A 9,138-nucleotide genomic window follows, 5' to 3' on the forward strand; every position below is an offset into this window, starting at 1 on the left:
AAAGGACTAGACCAATGGTAAAATGTGGAGACAGGTGGAACCACGTGATTTATGTGTAAAGCCTTTATTACGCGGTTAAAAGCCATGTTACAGTCTTTATGAACCTGTACGAGTATTTGACGGTGTTATAAGGCTATTTCGCAATGTGAAACGATTTGAGACGTCGTAGTACATTCGTAGTGGTAGGACTAGAGCAATGGCAACCTGAACAGACACGTGGAACCACGTGATTTACGTGTAAGGCCGTCTTAGGCGGCAAAAGGTTATATAACAACCTTTAGAGGCCTGTTCACGTAGTTGACAGTGTTATAAGGCCATGGCGTAATGGAAAACGACTTGGGACGTCGTAGTCTATTGAGAGTGGAAGGACTAGACCAATCCCATCCTGCACAGACACGTGGAACGACGTGATTTACGTGCAAGGTCGTTATTAGGAGGCAAAAGGTCATATAACAGCTTTTAGAGGCCAGTACACGTAGTTGACGGTGTTATAATGTCATGGCACCATGGAAACAACTTGGGACGTCGTACTGCATTGATAGTGAAAGGACTAGACCAATGGCAACTTGCCCAGAAATGTGGAGCGACGTGATTTATGTGTAACGCCGTTATTAGGCGTCAAAAGGTTATATAACAACCTTTAGAGACCTGTTCACGTAGTTGACTGTGTTATAAGGCTATTGCGCAATGTAAAACGATTTGACACGTCGTACTACATTCATAGTGGTAGGACTAGACCAATGGCAACTTGAACAGACACGTGGAACTACGTGATTGATGTATAAGGCCATTAATAGGCGGTAAAATGTCATATAACAGCCTTTAGAGACCTGTACACGTAGTTCACGGTGTTATAATGTCATGGCACCATGGAAACAACTTGGGACGTCGTAGTGCATTGATAGTGAAAGGACTAGAGCAATGGCAACTTGCCCAGACATGTGGAGCGACGTGATTTATGTGTAACGCCGTTATTAGGCGTCAAAAGGTTATATAACAACCTTTAGAGACCTGTTCACGTAGTTGACTGTGTTATAAGGCTATTGCGCAATGTAAAACGATTTGAGACGTCGTACTACATTCATAGTGGTAGGACTAGACCAATGGCAACTTGAACAGACACGTGGAACTACGTGATTGATGTATAAGGCCATTAATAGGCGGTAAAAGGTCATATAACAGCCTTTAGAGACCTGTACACGTAGTTCACGGTGTTATAATGTCATTGCACTATGGAAACAACTTGGGACGTCGTAGTGCATTGATAGTGAAAGGACTAGACCAATGGCAACTTGCCCAGACATGTGGAGCGACGTGATTTATGTGTAACGCCGTTATTAGGCGTCAAAAGGTTATATAACAACCTTTAGAGACCTGTTCACGTAGTTGACTGTGTTATAAGGCTATTGCGCAATGTAAAACGATTTGAGACGTCGTACTACATTCATAGTGGTAGGACTAGACCAATGGCAACCTGAACAGACACGTGGAACTACGTGATTTACGTGTAAGGCCGTTATTAGGCTGCAAAAGGTCATATAACAGCCCTTACAGGCATGCACATGTAGTTAACGGTGTTATAACGTCATGCAGCAATGTAAATAGACTTAGGACGTTGTAGTCCATTGAGTGTCGAGGGAATAAACCAATGGTAACCAGTGTAGACACGCGGAACCACATGATTTATGTGTAACGTCATTATTAGGCGCCATAAGGTGATATAACAGACTTTAGAGGACTGTGCGCGTAGTTGACGGTGTTATAAGGCTATTGCGCAGTGGAAAAGAACTTGGGAGGTCGTAGTGCATTGATAGTGAAAGGACCAGACCAATGGCAACTTGCCCAGACATGTGGAACGACGTGATTGATGTGTAAGGCCATTATTAGGCGGCAAAAGGTCATATAACAGCCTTTAGAGGCCTGTACACGTAGTTAAATGTGTTATAATTTCATGGCACCATGAAAAACAACTTGGGACGTCGTAGTGCATTGATAGTGAGAGGACTAGACCAATGGCAACTTGCCCAGACATGTGGAAAGACGTGATTTATGTATAAGGCCATTATTAGGCGGCAAAAGGTCATATAACAGCCTTTGGAGGCCTGTACACGTAGTTGAAGGTGGTATAATTTCATGGCACCATGGAAAACAACTTGGGACGTCGTAGTGCATTGATAGTGAAAGGACTAGACCAATGGCAACTTGCCCAGACATGTGGAACGACGTGATTTATGTAAAAGGCTATTATTAGGCGGCAAAAGGTCATATAACAGTCTTTAGAGGACTGTTTATGTAGTTGACGGTGTTATAAGGCTATTCCGCAATGTAAAACAATTTGGAACGTCGTAGTACATTCGTAGTGGTAAGACTAGAGCAATGCCAACCTGAACAGACACGTGGAACCACGTGATTTACGTGTAAGGCCGTTTTAGGCGGCTAAAGGTTATATAACAACCTTTAGAGGCCTGTTTATGTAGTTGACGGTGTTATAAGGCTATTGCGCAATGTAAAACGATTTGGGACGTCGTAGTGCATTGATAGTAAAAGGACTAGACCAATGGCAACTTGCCCAGACATGTGGAGCGACGTGATTTATGTATAAGGCCATTATTAGGCGGCAAAAGGTCATATAACAGTCTTTAGAGGCCTGTTTATGTAGTTGACGGTGTTACAAGGCTATTGCGCAAGTTAAAACGATTTGGGACGTGATACTATATTCATAGTGAAAGGACCAGACCAATGGCAACTTGCCCAGACATGTGGAACGACGTGATTGATGTATAAGGCCATTAATAGGCAGCAAAAGGTCATATAACAGCCTTTAGAGGCCTGTACACGTAGTTGACGGTGTTATAATGTCATGGCACCATCGAAACAACTTGGGACGTCGTAGTGCATTGATAGTGAAAGGACTAGAGCAATGGCAACTTGCCCAGACATCTGGAGCGACGTGATTTATGTGTAAAGCCATTATTAAGCGGCAAAAGGCGATATAAACCCCTTTAGAGGCCTGCTCACGTAGTTGACGGTGTTATAAGGCTATTCCGCAATGTAAAACGATTTCAGACGTCGTAGTACATTCGTAGTGATAGGACTAGAGCAATGGCAAGCTGAACAGACACGTGGAACCACGTGATTTACGTGTAACGCCATTATTAGGCGTCAAAAGGTTATATAACAACCTTTAGAGACCTGTTCACGTAGTTGACTGTGTTATAAGGCTATTGCGCAATGTAAAACGATTTGACACGTCGTACTACATTCATAGTGGTAGGACTAGACCAATGGCAACCTGTGGAGACAGGTGGAACAACGTGATTTACGTGTAAGGCCTTTGTTAGGCAGTTAATAGCCATGTTACAGTCTTTATAGGCCTGAACATATAGTTGACGGTGTTATAACGCCATGGTGTAATGGCAAACGAATTAGGCGTTATAGTCGAATAAGAGTAAAAGGGCTACACCAATGGTAACCTCCGCAGTCACGTGGAACCACGTAATGTACGTGTAAGGCCTTTATTACGCGGTTAAAAGACATATTACAGCATTTATAGACCTGTACAAGTATTTCACGAAGTTATAAGGCCATGGAGCAATGGAAAACGACTTGAGACCTCGTAGTCCATTGAGGGTTAAAGGACTAGACCAATGGTAAAATGTGGAGACAGGTGGAACCACGTGATTTATGTGTAAGGCCTTTATTACGCGGTTAAAAGCCATGTTACAGTCTTTATAGACCTGTACGATTATTTCACGAAGTTATAAGGCCATGGAGCATTGCAAAACGACTTTGGACGTCGTAGCCCATTGAGAGTGGAAGGACTAGACCAATGGTAACCTCCTCAGACACGTGAAACCACGTGATTTACGTCTAAGGCTCTCATTACGCGGTTAAAAGCCATGTTACAGTCTTTATGAACCTGTACGAGTATTTAACGGTGTTATAAGGCCATGGAGCATTTGAAAACGACCTGAGACGTCGGAGTCCATTGAGAGTGGACGGACTAGACCAATGGTAACCTGTGGGGACAGGTGGAACAACGTGATTACGTGTAAGGCCATTATTAGGCAGTTAATAGCTATGTTACAGTCTTTGTAGCCCTGAACATGTAGTTGACGGTGTTATAACGCCATGGTGTAATGGCAAACGAATTAGGCGTTATAGTCGAATAAGAGTAAAAGGGCTACACCAATGGTAACCTCCGCAGTCACGTGGAACCACGTAATTTACGTCTAAGGCCTTTATTACGCGGTTAAAAGACATATTACAGCCTTTATAGACCTGTACGAGTATTTCACGAAGTTATAAGGCCATGGAGCAATGGAAAACTACTTGAGACCTCGTCGACCATTGAGGGTTAAAGGACTAGACCAATGGTAAAATGTGAAGACAGGTGGAACCACGTGATTTATGTGTAAGGCCTTTATTACGCGGTTAAAAGCCATGTTACAGTCTTTATAGTCCCGTACGAGTTTTTGACAGTGTTATAAGGGCATGAAGCACTGGAAAACAACCTGAGTCATCATAGTCCTTTGAGAGTGGACGGACTAGACCAATGGTAACCTGTGGAGACAGGTGGAACAACGTGATTTACGTGTAAGGCCTTTATTATGCAGTTAATAGCCATGTTACAGTCTTTATAGCCTGGAACATGTAGTTGACGGTGTTATAACGCCATGGTGTAATGGCAAACGAATTAGGCCTTATAGTCGAATAAGAGTGAAAGGGCTAGACCAATGGTAACCTCCGGAGTCACGTGGAACCACGTGATTTATGTGTTAGCCCTTTATTACGCGGTTAAAAGCCATGTTACAGTCTTTATAGACCTGTACGATTATTTCACGAAGTTATAAGGCCATGTAGCATTGCAAAACGACTTGGGACGTCGTAGTCCATTGAGAGTGGAAGGATTAGACCAATGGTAACCTCCGCAGACACGTGAAACCACGTGATTTACGTCTAAGGCTCTTATTACGCGGTTAAAAGCCATGTTACAGTCTTTATGAACCTGTACGAGTATTTGACGGTGTTATAAGGCTATTTCGCAATGTAAAACGATTTGGGACGTCGTAGTACATTCGTAGTGGTAGGACTAGAGCAATGGCAACCTGAACAGACACGTGGAACCACGTGATTTCCGTGTAAGGCCGTCTTAGGCGGCAAAAGGTTATATAACAACCTGTAGAGGCCTGTTCAGGTAGTTGACGGTGTTATAAGGCCATGGCGTAATGGAAAACGACTTGGGACGTCGTAGTCTATTGAGAGTGGAAGGACTAGACCAATTCCATCCTGCACAGACACGTGGAAGGACGTGATTTACGTGCAAGGACGTTATTAGGAGGCAAAAGGTCATATAACAGCTTTTAGAGGCCAGTACACGTAGTTGACGGTGTTATAAGGCCATTGCGCAATGTAAGACGATTTGGGACGTCGTAGTACATTCATAGTGGTAGGACTAGACCAATGGCAACCTGAACAGACGCGTGGAACTACGTGATTTACGTGTAAGGCCGTTGTTAGGCGGCAAAAGGTCATATAACAGCCCTTAGAGGCATGCACATGTAGTTAACGGTGTTATAACGTCATGCAGCAATGTAAATAGACTTAGGACGTTGTAGTCCATTGAGTGTCGAGGGAATAAACCAATGGTAACCAGTGTAGACACGCGGAACCACGTGATTTATGTGTAACGTCATTATTAGGCGCCATAAGGTGATATAAATCACGTCCTTCCACGTGTCTGTGCAGGATGGAATTGGTCTAGTCCTTCCACTCTCAATAGACTACGACGTCCCAAGTCGTTTTCCATTACGCCATGGCCTTATAACACCGTCAACTACCTGAACAGACTTTAGAGGACTGTGCGCGTAGTTGACGGTGTTATAAGGCTATTGCGCAGTGGAAAAGAACTTGGGAGGTCGTAGTGCATTGATAGTGAAAGGACCAGATCAATGGCAACTTGCCCAGACATGTGGAACGACGTGATTGATGTGTAAGGCCATTATTAGGCGGCAAAAGGTCATATAACAGCCTTTAGAAGCCTGTACACGTAGTTGAAGGTGTTATAATTTCATGGCACAATGGAGAACAACTTGGGACGTCGTAGTGCATTGATAGTGAAAGGACTAGACCAATGGCAACTTGCCCAGACATGTGGAACGACGTGATTTATGTATAAGGCCATTATTAGGCGGCAAAAGGTCATATAACAGCCTTTAGAGGCCTGTACACGTAGTTGAAAGTGTTATAATTTCATGGCACCATGAAAAACAACTTAGGACGTCGTAGTGCATTGATAGTAAAAGGACTAGACCAATGGCAACTTGCCCAGACATGTGGAACGACGTGATTTGTGTATAAGGCCATTATTAGGCGGCAAAAGGTCATATAACAGTCTTTAGAGGCCTGTTTATGTAGTTGACGGTGTTATAAGGCTATTCCGCAATGTAAAACAATTTGGGACGTCGTAGTACATTCGTAGTGGTAGGACTAGAGCAATGGCAACCTGAACAGACACGTAAAACCACGTGATTTACGTGTAAGGCCGTTTAAGGCGGCTAAAGGTTATATAACAACCTTTAGAGGCTTGTTTATGTAGTTGACGGTGCTATAAGGCCATGGCGTAATGGAAAACGACTTGGCCCGTCGTAGTTCATTGATAGTGAAAGGACGAGACCAATGGCAACCTGAACAGACACGTGAAACCACGTGATTTATGTGTAAGGCCATTATTAGGCGGCAAACGGTCATATAACAGACTTTAGAGGACTGTACGCGTAGTTGACGGTGTTATAACATCATGACGCAATCGAAAACGACTTAGGAGGTCGTAGTACATTAACAGTGGAAGGACTAGACCAATGGCAACTTACCCAGTCATGTAGAACCACGTGATTTATGTGTAAGGCCATAATTAGGCGCAAAAGGTCATATATTAGGCTTTAGAGGCCTGTACACGTTGTTGGCGGTGTTATAATGTCATGGCACAATGGAAAACAACTTGGGACGTTGTAGTGCATTGATAGTGAAAGGACCAGACCAATGGCAACTTGCGCAGACGTGTCGAACGACGTGATTTATGGATAAGGTCATTATTACGCGGCAAAAGGTCATATAGCAGCCCTTAGAGGCATGCACATGTAGTTAACGGTGTTATAACGTCATGCAGCAATGTAAATAGACTTAGGACGTTGTAGTCCATTGAGTATCGAGGGAATAAACCAATGGTAACCAGTGTAGAAACGCGGAACCACGTGATTTATGTGTAAGGTCATTATTAGGCGGCAAAACGTCATAAAACAAGCTTTAGAGGCCTGTACACGTAGATGACGGTGTTATAAGGCCATGGCGTAATGGAAAACGACTTGGGACGTCGTAGTCCATTAAGAGTGGAAGGACTAGACCAATCCCTACCTGCACAGACACGTGGAACGACGTGATTTACGTGCAAGGACGTTATTAGGAGGCAAAAGGTCATATAACAGCTTTTAGAGGACAGTACACGTAGTCGACGAAGTTATAAAGCCATTGCGCAATGTAAGACGATTTGGGACGTCGTAGTACATTCATAGTTGAGGAATAGACCAATCCCTACCCGCACAGACACGTGGAACCACGTCATTTACGTGTAAGGCCGGTATTAGGCGGCAAAAGGTTTTATAACAACCTTTAGAGACCTGTACATGTATTTGACGGTGTTATAACGTCATGGCGCAATGGAAAACGACTTGGGACTTCTTAGTCCATTGAGAGTGGAAGAAATATACCAATGGTAACCAGTGCAGACACTCGGAACCACCTGATTTACGCATTAGGTCTTTATCAGGCAGCAAAATGCCGCACTACAGCATTTAGAGGGCTGTACGCTTAGTTGACGGTGTTATAGGGCCATGGCACAATGGAAAACAACTTTGGACGTTGGAGTCTATTGATAATGAAAGGACGAGACCAATGGAAACCTGCACAGACATGTGTAGCGACGTGATTGATGTGTACGACCATTATTAGGCGGCAAAAGGTCATATAACAGCCTTTAGAGGCCTGTACACGTAGTTGACGGTGTTATAATGTCATGCCACCATGGAAAACAACTTGGGATGTCGTAGTGCATTGATAGTGAAAGGACTAGACCAATGGCAACTTGCCCAGACATGTGGAGCGACGTGATTTACGTGTAAGACCATTATTAGGCGGCAAAAGGCCATATAAACCCCTTTAGAGGCCTGCTCACGTAGTTGACGGTGTTATAAGGCTATTCCACAATGTAAAACGATTTGGGACGTCGTAGTACATTCGTAGTGGTAGGACTAGAGCAATGGCAACCTGAACAGACACGTGAAACTACGTGGTTTATGTGTAAGGCCATTATTGGGCGGCAAAAGGTTATATAACAACCTTTAGAGGCCTGTACACGTAGTTGACGGTGTTATAACGCTATTGCGCAATGGAAAAGAACTTGGGACATCGTAGTGTATTCATAGTGAAAGGACTAGACCAATGGCAACTTGCCCAGATATGTGGAACGACATGATTTATGTATAAGGCCATTAATAGGCGGTAAAAGTTAATATAACAGCCTTTCGAGGCCTGTACACGTAGTTGACCTTACACATAAACCACGTGGTTTCACGTGTCTGTTCAGGTTGCCATTGGTCTAGTCCTACCACTATGAATGTACTACGACGTCCCAAGTCGTCTTACATTGCGCAATGGCCTTATAACACCGTCATCTACGTGTACAGGCCTCTAAAGCTTGTTTTATGACGTTTTGCCGCCTAATAATGGCGTTACACGTAAATGATGTGGTTACGCGCTTCTGCACTGGTTCCAAATGGTCTAGTCGTTTCACTACGAATGTACTACGACGTCCCAAATTGTTTTACATTGCGGAATAGCCTTATAACACGTCAACTACGTGAGCAGGCCTCTAATGGCTGTTATATGACATTTTGCCGCCTAATAATGGTCTTACACATCAATCACGTCGCTACACATGTCTGTGCAGGTTTCCATTGGTCTCGTCCTTTCATTATAAATAGACTACAACGTCCCAAGTTGTTTTCCATTGTGCCATGGCCCTATAACACCGTCAACTAAGCGTACAGCCCTCTAAATGCTGTAGTGCGGCATTTTGCTGCC

Source organism: Hydractinia symbiolongicarpus, chromosome 10 (genome assembly GCF_029227915.1).
Source record: "Hydractinia symbiolongicarpus strain clone_291-10 chromosome 10, HSymV2.1, whole genome shotgun sequence".
In the NCBI taxonomy this organism is placed as follows: Eukaryota; Metazoa; Cnidaria; class Hydrozoa; order Anthoathecata; family Hydractiniidae; genus Hydractinia; species Hydractinia symbiolongicarpus.